Genomic DNA, 11,798 nt, shown 5'->3' on the forward strand with positions numbered 1-11,798 from the left:
AATGCATCTGGTCCTGTATTTATACTCCAACTCTTCCTGTTCTTTTGGAATTCAAATTTCTTTTTAGGTACAAATACCTACTCATAAAAGGCAAAGAAAGATTGAAGAGACTGTATTCAAATAAACAGGCGCTTTTCTAGTGTGATTTCATGGTACATATCTTTTAAATTATTTTATGTCCTTCTATTAAGAAGAAAATTTTACTTTATCCTTTTGGTAATAGGTAGTATACATTAGAATCTATGGGAAGCATTATGTATTTTTGCCTTTAATTTTGTTTGGAGGAATAAACCCTAAAAAGAAAAATAATTTCTTTAGTCTTTTAGGATAGTTATTACTACGTATTGTACAGAAAAAGCTCCATACATATTTTCATTTTATTTGTTACCCAACTTTTAATGACTTTATTTCAATGTATCAGGAGCTCCTCTTTGGGTGGATCAAGCTACGAGGATTCTTCATCACTGTGAGAAAATAGTTCAGTGCTGCAAAAGAGAATGTGCCTTGTAGGTCTGTTGAGTTGACTCAGCACAAATCAGTAGCTAAAATTCAGGTAAAGGTAATAAATATCTCACAAGAAGACCAAGACTCTGGTCAGAGATTCTTCGTTTCTTAGGCCGTTTCTGAAGAAGTCATTTAATTTCTCAAGTTGCATCAAATGTTGCTCTGATGTTTTAATTTCTTTGATTCACTCTCTCTAAATACCAATAGCATTTACTGTATGAAATTCCATTAGCATGTTGACATTCTGCTCTTTTCTAAAATGGATCATAGCATATAGAAAGGGCATTCAAACTGCCACCACTACCACCATCACTGTCACCAACATCAACAACTTGATTCTGGCTTGGGTTGAAGTAAATTCATCTTTGTGGGATTTCACAGCGCAAAGGTGGAGTAAAGAGGTGTCTCCCAGTCATGCTGTGCTTCATTAAACACATGGATCCACAGAAGACTAAAGTTGCACTGCAGAAATGGGTCAGGTCAAGCAAATTAATATTTAATTAGCAAAAGAAGTTCACCATTGAAATGGATGGGAAACTCACAGAAAATTGTTCCTGGAAAATTTTCCTTTATTTATTTATTTAGGTATTTATTTACCATAGGTAAAACGTTATTCTCTGTTTAGAAGAAGTCTTTATGTGCTGATCAAATGTCAGTCCTTGAGGGTTTAGGGTCTTATCCATAAAGCGATTAAGAAAAGTATATGATGAGATTTCTGGAGAAAGCATAGGCTATTCACTTAGTGAGAAAATGAAAGGACTAAATGTTGATATATCAACTTTTTATCATGTGGAACTCAACCAATTCACAGTCACAGTTTTCACACCTAGATCCCCAGGATTCATGCACTTATCAGTCTAAGAAGTGTACGGTGAGTGGCTGCCACGTGTTGGCACTGGGATAACTGTTGGAGATAAAAGGTGAATGAAAATCTCTGTTTTTCGGAAGTTTATAGCCTTCTGAGAAGACAAGACTTCACAGAAATAACTATGGAAATTAAAAGAGGCATGAAAATTGCTGTGACATTCTGATGGACTAACTCCAGCCTGGCGAGAGTTAGGAAAAGCTTCACCAAAGAGGTGACACTGATTGGAGCTGAGTCCTGAAGAAAGAGTAGGAGTTGAAGATGGAGAAGAAAGGAAGGCGTCAGAGGCAAAGTGAACAGCATGTTCAAAGACACAAAGCAGAGCTTCTCAGAGTCCTTCCGAAGCACAGGGGCGGGGGGGGGGGGGGTACTCTCTCAAAATGCAGATTCCTGGGCTCACGCAGCTATATTTGGAATCAGAATCTCTGTGGGCGGGGCCTGATAATTTACATTTTGGCAAGCGTTCAAATGTATTCTTATGTATGCCACAGTGTGAGAACCACTGGTGTGGGGGGAGACATGAACTTCTAGATTTCCTAATATTATTAATAATGAAGGTGTCATAGGTAGTACATATTACATGCCACAGTGTGAGAACCACTGGTGTGGGGGGAGACAAGAACTTCTGGATTTCCTAATATTATTAATAATGAAGGTATCATAGGTAGTACATATTACATGCCACAGTGTGAGAACCACTGGTGTGGGGAGAGACAAGAACTTCTAGATTTCCTAATATTATTAATAATGAAGGTGTCATAGGTAGTACATATTACAATTATTATCATAGTCTGGCAGTTTGATGTCAGATAAAGTCAATGTCCTAGGCAACTGTTGTCCTTGCTTTACTCTGTGCTTTTTAAATTTTCATATCTGGAGGACCATCACTGGTTGAGTTGTGTCCCCCAAAAGATATGTACTATATAACCTGCAGTACTTGCAAAGGTGACTTTATTTAGAAAAAGGATCTTGGCAGATGAAATCAATTAAGATGAGGTCCTAAGAGTGGGTCCTAATCCAATATGATGTCCTTATGAGAAAGGAGAGATGCAGAGAGAAGCACACACAGGGGAATTCTGTGTGATGCCAGAGGCAAAGGGGGGAGTTACGCTGCCACGAGTCAAGGTGCGCCTGGAGCTCCCAGTAGACAGAAGAAGCAAAAAAGGATCCGCCTTCAGAGAAGTCAGAGGGAGCACGGCCCTGCCAACAACTTGATTTCAGACTTTTAGCCTCCAGAACTGTGAGAGAATAAATTTCTGTTACTTAAAAAAAAAAAAAAAGAATTTCTAGATTGTCCCTGAAAAAAGTCAGTCTTACAATGGAATGTAGAGATTCAGCAGGCCCTTCGGGGAATACGGTAGACTGAGTGGTTGCCATATTGGTAGAATTTTTAGGGGTCAGGTGATCCGGGCTGTGCCAGGACATCTCCTCCAAAGCACTGCATCTTACCCTGTCTTTCACGAAGAAGGGAGCACAATGCCTGTGTGGCCTCTTTGGACTGTAGAAGCAGCGGGTTCCACGGCTGGAAATACTGCTCCAGCTCCCATGCTAAGTGGACCAAAAGGCTACTTACGAGCTCTGAATGGGACCGAGTAGGAAAGGTCCCTGCAGCAGATGTGGGATGTATCAGCAGCGGGGCAGAAGGTGTGTGGAGCACGTGGAAGGCCCCAGTGGGAGAATCACTAAGCAGGCCCCCAGCCTCCACTGTGCTCAAGCCATTTCAGAGCAGCATGGAATTACACACTTTTGAAAAGCATCTCCTGCTGTGTTACTGGGCTTTGGAGCACCCCGTGGCCATGCAGCTAGATCTGTCCATCATGAGCAGGGCAGACCTAGTAAATCATAGTCAGGCTGGCCCAGCAACAATCCAACGTGAGATGAAACGGAGAGTCCAGGACTGAGGTCCAGCAGCTCTAGTGGGCAAAGCAGACGGCGTGAACAGCAGTGCAGACCCCAATGCGCCATGTCTGTTGTTCCGTCCCCCAGTGGCTTAGCCCCATAGCCGTACAGAGCTTCCCACTGGAGGGAGAAAAAACCCATGCTTGCTTGTAGAGGGTGAGCTCGTTAGGTGGGTGCAAACTGCAAACGGACGACCACCACGTTGCAGGCTCCCTGCGAGGTGGCCTTGCTAGAGTGTGGTGAGAGAAAATTCTTCCAGTGGGCAGTGCACCTGGTCACCCACTTTAAAATGAAAGAGAAGTGGCCCAGAGTTAGAAATCAAGAGAATCCTGGGAAATAGTGAATGGCCTGGCCAACTGGGCAGGGGTTTAGAAGGAAAAAGATTGGAAGACCACGGCTGTGTGTGGATGGACACATGGAGGGGACCTGACGACCTTTGTGTCACACGTTAACACGAGACAGGGTAGCCTCAGAAGAGACGCTAAACAACGGAGCAGACAGAACGCCCCAGCCTCATTGGTAACCACCCTAGTGTTGGCGTGCGGAGCCCCAGAATGCAGGGGCCGTGGTGACTATGCAAGGGCCCAACAGCATGGACCTACACCCACCAAGAGCCGTCTGGCTGTGGCTGCCATAGAAAGTCTAAAGTGCTAGCTCGGAGAAGAAGTATGAGAGCTTCTGTCTCCTCCAGAGCCCTGCCCTGGATCACTTCCGTCCTATCCCAACGGGGCTTCGGATTCACCCTCAGAATAGCTTCTTGAGAAATCCGAGAGGTCGTTCACTTTGGAAACACTACCATCATACTTAGAATTCTTAAAACTTTTCACCTGCTGAGCTGCTAAACTGGACAGATCCAGTTTTCTTATTTTTAGTTTTTCTTTTCCTTTGTGGTTCATTACAGGATATTGAATACAGTCCCCTGTGCTATACAATAGGACCGTGTTGTTTATCCATTCTATATACAATAGTTTGCATCTGCTAATCCCAAACTCCCAATCGATCCCTCCCCCACCTCCCCCCTCCCCCCTTGGCAACCACAAGTCTGTTCTCTATGTCTGTGAGTCTGTTTCTGTAAGATCTAGTTTTAGTCCTAGTAGAAATAAGATTTGACTTAAAATTCTTCACGTTGTCTTTAGACAGTTAATAAACTGACATTTATTGAAGAAGTCAGTTTTAATAGCACTAAAACAGCATCACAGAACTCTCATGTTGGGAAAGGTGGAGGCCTCATGCAAAGGCCATGGGTGAGAAGTTGATTTTCTTTAAAACTCCACTTCCCCCATCTTTTAAATCAAATGTGTCTCAATTTCTGTAGGAAAACTCAAAAGCATTAATATTACCTTTCATCAGTTCACAGTATCTCATAATAATGGGTGAAAATCTCATAGAATGTACTTTAAAACACCAATTGTGTTTGAGAGAAAAAAACCAAAGTGATCATTCACAGAAGCCACTGGTCATATAAAAGACCAATTCCATAGCTTGGAAAACATAAGAACATTCATTTGTAATGTTCGTAATCCGTCAAGATGTGAATATACAGAAGTCTAGCTTTTGAGAAATCTATTCTTGGCAGGAGAGCAATTTCCACTGGCAGAAGTAATCCTTGAATCAGTTAATGAATTATCTGGAATTTCAACATCCAGATAAAGCCTGCTTATTTGGGATAAACCTGCTTTGTGGCTCCAAATTTGTAAAGCTTTGCCCCGCCCTGTATTTTGAACTTTATCAAAGTGACTGGCAAAAAAGAAAGTCTCTATAGGATTTTGCCCTAGAGGGACAGCATCTTACAATGATCTCTGGAGGTGTGGTGTCACTACAGCACAGGACAAAAGCTTCTCTGGTTTTCAGTGATAGAAATGATCACTAAGCTGATGGCAGAAGAGGCGTCTACATTCCTTCACCGCAGGCAACTAGGCAGAAGAGCCGAACTCTCTGAATGCCTGATAAATAATCCAATGGCACATGGAACTTGAAAGAGAACAGGAATTGCCTCAGGCATCTTTCCAAAGACTGTGCCTTTGGGAGGCCTCTGCTTTTAGAGATTTTGGTAGCAAAATAATCAGTGTTTCTTGTATTGAATTAATAGCTTAAAATTGAATGAAGTCATATTAGGAACTTACACCTTTGTTTTAGGGAAGACTTAGCTTTGCACTTCCTGGGGTTCCAACACCCTTCTGAAAATCTTGTACACCTGCCTCGCCAGTTCTACTTCTCAGCAAGCGCTTGGCTCTCTCACTGTGCTGTGTGCTGTGCCCTGAATTCTCTCCAGTCCTAATGCCCCCAAGTCTCTGCTCTGTTGGAAATCCTCCCCTGCCACCCCTGCCTCCTGGTATCCTATCCATTCTTGAAGATCTAGTTCAAATATCTGTTCCTTGAAGAAACCTTCTCTGATCCGTACAACAGGGATGTCTCTCCGTGGTAAGATCACTCACAGAATTCATCACATTCAGTTGTGTTAATGAAACTGAGCAGGACCCTGTGGGGCTCCTGGGCGTGGAAGCCTTTCAAACAGTTGCTAATCAGGGAAGGGAGGGGATGCAGAGATGAGAGAGGAGCAGTAAAGAAACAATAGCGCCACCTTGGGGCAGGATCCCAGCCCCCCCCCCCCCATAAGGGAAACACATAACAATGTCTTTAAGCTCTTCTGCAGAACTAAAACCCCGGAACCAATGCAAGATGCTAACTACTTGATGAAGCGTTCTTCAGAGATCAGGAGACCACCCGGGGCCAGATTAAAGGAACGTGGGGCCCTGCACACACCCTGCACCTTATCAGCAACCCCGCCCTTGAACCATCGCTATAAAACTCCTCACCAAATCCTCTCAGGTTGGGACACATAGTTTCTGGAGGGCACAAGTCCACTGTGTCTCCCTTTGCCTGGCAAAGCAATAAAGCTATTCTTTTCTACTTCACCCAGAACTCTGTCTCCGAGAGTCGATTCAGCACCGGCGCACAGAGGCCGAGATTTCGGCATAGGGTTTTGGCTAATGCAAAACCTATTTAGTACAAGTGTATCTCCTTCTCCGAAACACAAGCTGAGACGGGGACTTGCCTCCCTTTTCCTCCCCTCCCCTCCCCTGCTTTGCACACAGCCTGTGCAGGCCTCTACTTCCTGGATGTCAACACTTAACACAGACTCCTGCCACTGAGGTCTGAACTGTCTGCCTCCCACCCACCCTACCCTTCAGCAAGATTGTAAGCTTCAGGAAGGGTGGTTGTTCTGGAAGTATCTTGGGAGTCATTGTACCCAGTGTTCAAATCACGTGAAGAGCGCATGACCCACAGAAGGCATTTAATATATATTTGTCGCTGCTTTATCCCTCTGCACTTCCTTTCATAGTGTGATAAAATTAATAATTATTTTTTCATTTGGGTCGAACTGCATTAATTAATAAGCCTTCCCAATCTGTCAAGTGCTTTTGGAAATGAAATAATATTATCGTTGTCTAAGCCCAGCTCGGCTCCTCTAAAGCAGAGGCCAGGCACCATTATTAATGACTTGAATGCTTTGGAAGATTACCAGATTGTTTATATAGTCGAGAGTGAACTTCTGCAGGCACTTGGCCTCTCTTAAATCAGCAAAAGCCACAACGTTGGATCAAAAGGAAGGTACACAAATGAACACAGGGTACATTTCCAGTGTTGTAACTTTTCCTTTAACAAAAGGATCTCTGGAAGCAACCTGTAACCCTATGTGTATCCCTGTGACTTCTCAACAGGTAACACTAAGGAATTGTAGCAAACTGGAAACTATCATGTGCTAAACTAAGTACATTAGAAATACGTACGACTTATACCTGTGGTTTTCTAATTTTGTAATGTGTAATACAACTGTGAGGATTTGGTACAGGAGTTGGCAAAATGTTTTCGTCTAAACACTGTTACATTAACTAACTGGCTGTTCTGCAGGGGAAAATGTGACTTAGGAAAACTTCAGCTGAATGGCGTGAATGTGCGGAGTTCCAACTCCTTGACCGCAGTGAAACCCTATTACCCAAGTTTAGAAACCGTTTACATAAAGTAACACTGAATCTTAGAACTTCTCAGATATGCAAACCCAAGATTAAATAACACGAATGACGCAAACCAGGGAAAAGGCTGTTACCCTTCTCTAAAATAGGTCTTTTCATGGAAATAAAATAGGTGATATATATTTTTTTCTGAGTTAAAATTTGGTTCATTTTCATTTAGGGCTGCTATTTGTTCACCATTCTCCCAGCTGCATAACATCTTTGGAATGTTCTTAGAAACCAAAGATCCAGACTCCTTCACTCTAGTGAAAAGAAAATACAAATGCAGAGTGGAGATTTTATGCCCAAGCCCGTATTTTGAATTCTGCAGGGGGCGTCCCACAGACTCTACTTCCAATTCTTTCATAATCACTTCTGACATTTTCCAAGAGAAGAACAATGAAGTTGAAATGCGGTGAAAGCTGATTGTGTGAATTTATTTGGTTTTACTTACTTGGAATTAGGGCCACTTGGGGAAAATTTACTCTGCGCTATCACTGAGGATGAGAAAACACCCTCCTCACCGGCCTGCACAGGCTTTTCTACTTTCATATCTATGTCTGGGTCCGTTTTTGCAAACCTTCCCCCTTTTCAACTTTGGAGCCATGATAACTATTTTGGCTCTGATCTTTAAATAATTCTGTGTCTATTAAAAATGCTCAAATACATCATAACTTGATAAATGTCTTCCTTATGATAGTTGTAGAATAGCAGTTAAGTGTGGGTTCTGGAGTCCAACTTCATAGACCTAAAACCTGAGCCCATTGTTTCCCGGCTAGTTGCTGAGCCTCTCCAAGCTTCCGGGCACCATCTCTAAAATGGAGACGACGGCTGAACCTCTGTCTCAGGGTTGTTATGAGAATAAATGAGATAATGTTTGTATATAGCTTAGCAGTGTCTGCTAGACAGTGAGTGCTCAGAAAATGGTAGCTATTGTTTATATGTGGGTTACCATTACTGTGAGATCTTCTCATTTTTCAAATTCTATTGGGAATATCATCTTATTTGGCCCTTCATTAGAATCATAACTGGGTCATCCTAAGCTATCTCTGCCAGAGAGGTGCTTCAGGCCTCACCTTACCGAGCACTGATACTAATTCATTTCTTTTTAATTTATCAAGGGACTTCCATCAGCTACTAATTTAGCAGAGCCCAGAGTCTCCCTGTGTGTCCTTGAGCTGAGATGCAGAAGATCAAGTATGTAAGTAAGGAACAGATATGAACTGCTTAGCCTGCCAGCTGTTCACCTTCTTGTTTTTCAAAGCGGCTCTTAGCAGCAAGCAGGACACAAGGGGAAGGTTGTTTTAAGTTGGAACTTGATTTAATGTGTTCTGGACACAAAATCTTCACTTTCAGCCCCGTCAAGCCTGAAATACACGAACTACAGCCTGCAGTGTATTCAGTGCACTGTGAGTGGCCTAGACGTCAAAGGGAATCAGGCATTAGGGGAAATCCGATCCTGTTGAGAAGTGGCTCCTTCAGGCTGGCTTAAGACGGATGTGCTTGGGCTTCCCTGCTGGCGCAGTGGTTAAGACTCCGCCTGCCAATGCATGGGAAACGGGTTCGAGCCCTGGTCCGGGAAGATCCCACATGCCGCGGAGCAACTGAGCCCGTGCTCCACAACTACTGAGCCTGCGCTCTACAGCCTGCACGCCACAACTACTGAGCCCGTGCGCCACAGCTACTGAAGCCCGAGCGCCTAGAGCCCATGCCCCGCAACAAGAGAAGCCACCGCAATGAGAAGCCCGTGCGTAGCAACGAAGATCCAATGCAGCAAAAAATAAATATAAGTAAAATAAATTAAAAAAAAAAAAAAAAAAGATGGGTGTGCTTGACTTGGTTCCTGACTTGGGAAGCAGGGACAGGGAAGTTAACGGTGGCCCCTCTGGAGCAGGGACAGAAAAGCCTTTCCAGATTCCTTTCTCTTAACGTCTGACTTTAGGCAGACTGAAGTGGCCGTAGCTGAGGCCACAGGTCCATTGGCTCCCCGCACAGAAGGGACAATTGCGGTGTGGGAACATGACACTCAGCTCTATCAGTGCTCAGACCTGCAGGGTCCAGGGCCTGTTTGCTGAGAGTGGAAAGAAAAAGGCTACTTCCAGTTTATATGGGGTGGAAATTGTTGCTCTGCCTTGTTTTGCTCTGTTGCAACTTGTTGACTTTTATTCTAGTTAAGACTCATCAAGGGGTAAAAATCTATAGAATCTGAAAGGATATTTATAACAGAAAGTAATCTAAGGATTATTTTTCTTTTTCTCCACTCTGTCTTTATTCAGAAAAAAATTTACATGCAATGTGCTTAAGTTGAAACAGATTTTTACAGTTCAAATCATAATTCTGATACTAAATAGTTGTTTTACTTTGGTCCCTTAATATTTCTGGATGTCTGCTTCCTCAGACAAAAAAATGAGGGGCTTGGAATAGATGAGCTATAAAGACCCTGTCAGATTTAAAAACTTTATGGTTCTTCCAGAGGCTTAATTTATAAAAAAATATACACTCCTGTATCCCAGTCAATCCCAGACAATGGGCTGTTTTTCACAAACATTACTGATATAGCATCTATCTTCAGTTTCCTTTGAAATGGAGAACAATGTGACACATTTAAAAGCTAGCTCATGAGAATATTACCCTGCGTTTATCAGTCCTTCTAGTTAATTCTCTTGATAAGGACCAGATGATAGAAACCTTTCTTTGCTGCAAAACTAACAGCAGTCTAGACTATATTTGATAATACGGTACATGCACGCTGTAATAGCTCTGAAAAATGATTTCATATTTGTTGCCAATTGAGTTTGCTTGAGTTGAGAAAAAGAAGAAAATTCACTTTTATGTTCATCTGTCCTGAATGACTGAACAGTTAAAAAGACATATGGTTTCTCCAGATCGTTAGAAAGTATAGCTGTTAATTTCAACGTGGATTGCTCTTGTGTTGATGATCCAGAAATGATTTCTATTAAGATAATAAGAAATTTCTTTTTCAGTTTTAAGATAATATTCTTCTGTTCACATACATGCTTTCTTAGGATGAATTAAAGGATGTTTACTAAGAAAGACAGGAGAGTAACTGAAAAATGGAAAGCAGCATTATTTTAATAACTCAGTTCATGGATGTAGTTTCCTAAATTTCATCTATCTAACAGCAACCTGGCTCATGTCTAACCATTGGTGATAGCTAAAAGAGATAGTAAAAATCGGTTTCCTTAGAGAGGAACAAGGCTGGGAGATATTGGGTAAGCGAGGTCAATGGCTCCTCGTCTTTATATTCACTTTTAGTAACAAAGCTCCTATTCCGGATTAGGGGCAAACACCAGAGTACATAATTTTAATGATGTGTTAACTTCTAAATGCATAAGTAAAAAAATACAACAAAGGGCTTCCCTGGTGGCGCAGTGGTTGAGAGTCCGCCTGCCGATGCAGGAGACACGGGTTCGTGCCCCGGTCCGGGAAGATCCCACATGCCGCGGAGTGGCTGGGCCCGTGAGCCGTGGCCGCTGAGCCTGCGCGTCCGGAGCCTGTGCTCCGCAACGGGAGGGGCCACAGCAGTGAGAGGCCTGCGTACCGCAAAAAAAAAACACCCCAAAACCCACAAAGTGATGGTACATTACCCAGTAGACATTCTGCACACAGAGATACTTAAGGGATGCTTTTTAAAAACAATAAACCAACCCATCTATACTGATAGTACTTCTTTAATACTTTCCAATCTCTGATATCCTTTCTGGAAACATGGCACACATGCGCGCATGCACACGTGCACACACACACACACCTCTTGAGTTGTTGATGGCGGGGAAGGAGGACACACCCTTCAGTGGCAGCAGTGGCAGTGCTGAGTGGGGCTGGGAACCCGAGTCACGGCAGGAGCACCGCAGGAGCACCGTGTGTACTGTTCCCTTATCTCCAAAGGCAGCTGCAGAACAAGGTACCCAGGAGAGGGGGAGGGCAACACGGGGTGTGAACTGGGGAGCATCCCCAGCCGCTGCTTAAGGATGATGCCTCTGTCTCCAGCTCACTTGTAACAGCAGTGATACGGAGAGAGTGTGGAAAGTGAGTGATGGGAGAAGAGGACAGTGAGACGGAGGGTGAGGGAGAGAAACTGAGGGAGGGGAGAACGTCTGTCCATGAAGCATGGATGTGGCCTCAGAGAAGGGTGACCAGGCATCCGGGGTTGCCTGTTGTCCTCATATAATTAGAAATAGTGTTCCTTCACTCTAAAAGTGTCAAATATGGATGACAAATTGTTACCCCAGATACATGCCCCAAATGCCGGTAACATAACTGATGACAGGTCACCAGTCCTGGGGCTCTAAAGGGTCAACCGACACAGCCAGGGAAGGAAAATTGCTGAGGGTTCGCTGATGACTCAGACAAAAAGGGAGAAAGTGTCACTGCATTCTTCCTGCGTATTTCTATGATTTGATTGATAGGCTGCTGGCAGCTTAGCAGCTTGGCTGTGTGGAGGTGTTTTTGTATCAATATTACAATCTTAAGGTTCAATAAGACTTTCCCCTCGT

At 43.4% G+C, this 11,798-nt stretch overlaps 1 protein-coding gene across 1 annotated transcript in view; it reads left to right on the top strand.

Annotated features, from left to right (window-relative positions):
- The window catches only part of CA8 (carbonic anhydrase 8 (inactive)), a 266,760-nt gene that overhangs the window by 88,971 nt on the left and 165,991 nt on the right, over positions 1 to 11,798 (top strand). Inside the window, exon 5 of the mRNA XM_089899127.1 lies at positions 8,403 to 8,482. The gene's annotated coding sequence lies outside the window, so the exon portion shown is untranslated. The remainder of the gene's footprint in view (positions 1 to 8,402; positions 8,483 to 11,798) is intronic.

Source organism: Delphinapterus leucas, chromosome 17 (assembly GCF_059928025.1).
Source record: "Delphinapterus leucas isolate spDelLeu-1000000601 "Yukka" chromosome 17, BTC_Dleu_Yukka2, whole genome shotgun sequence".
In the NCBI taxonomy this organism is placed as follows: Eukaryota; Metazoa; Chordata; class Mammalia; order Artiodactyla; family Monodontidae; genus Delphinapterus; species Delphinapterus leucas.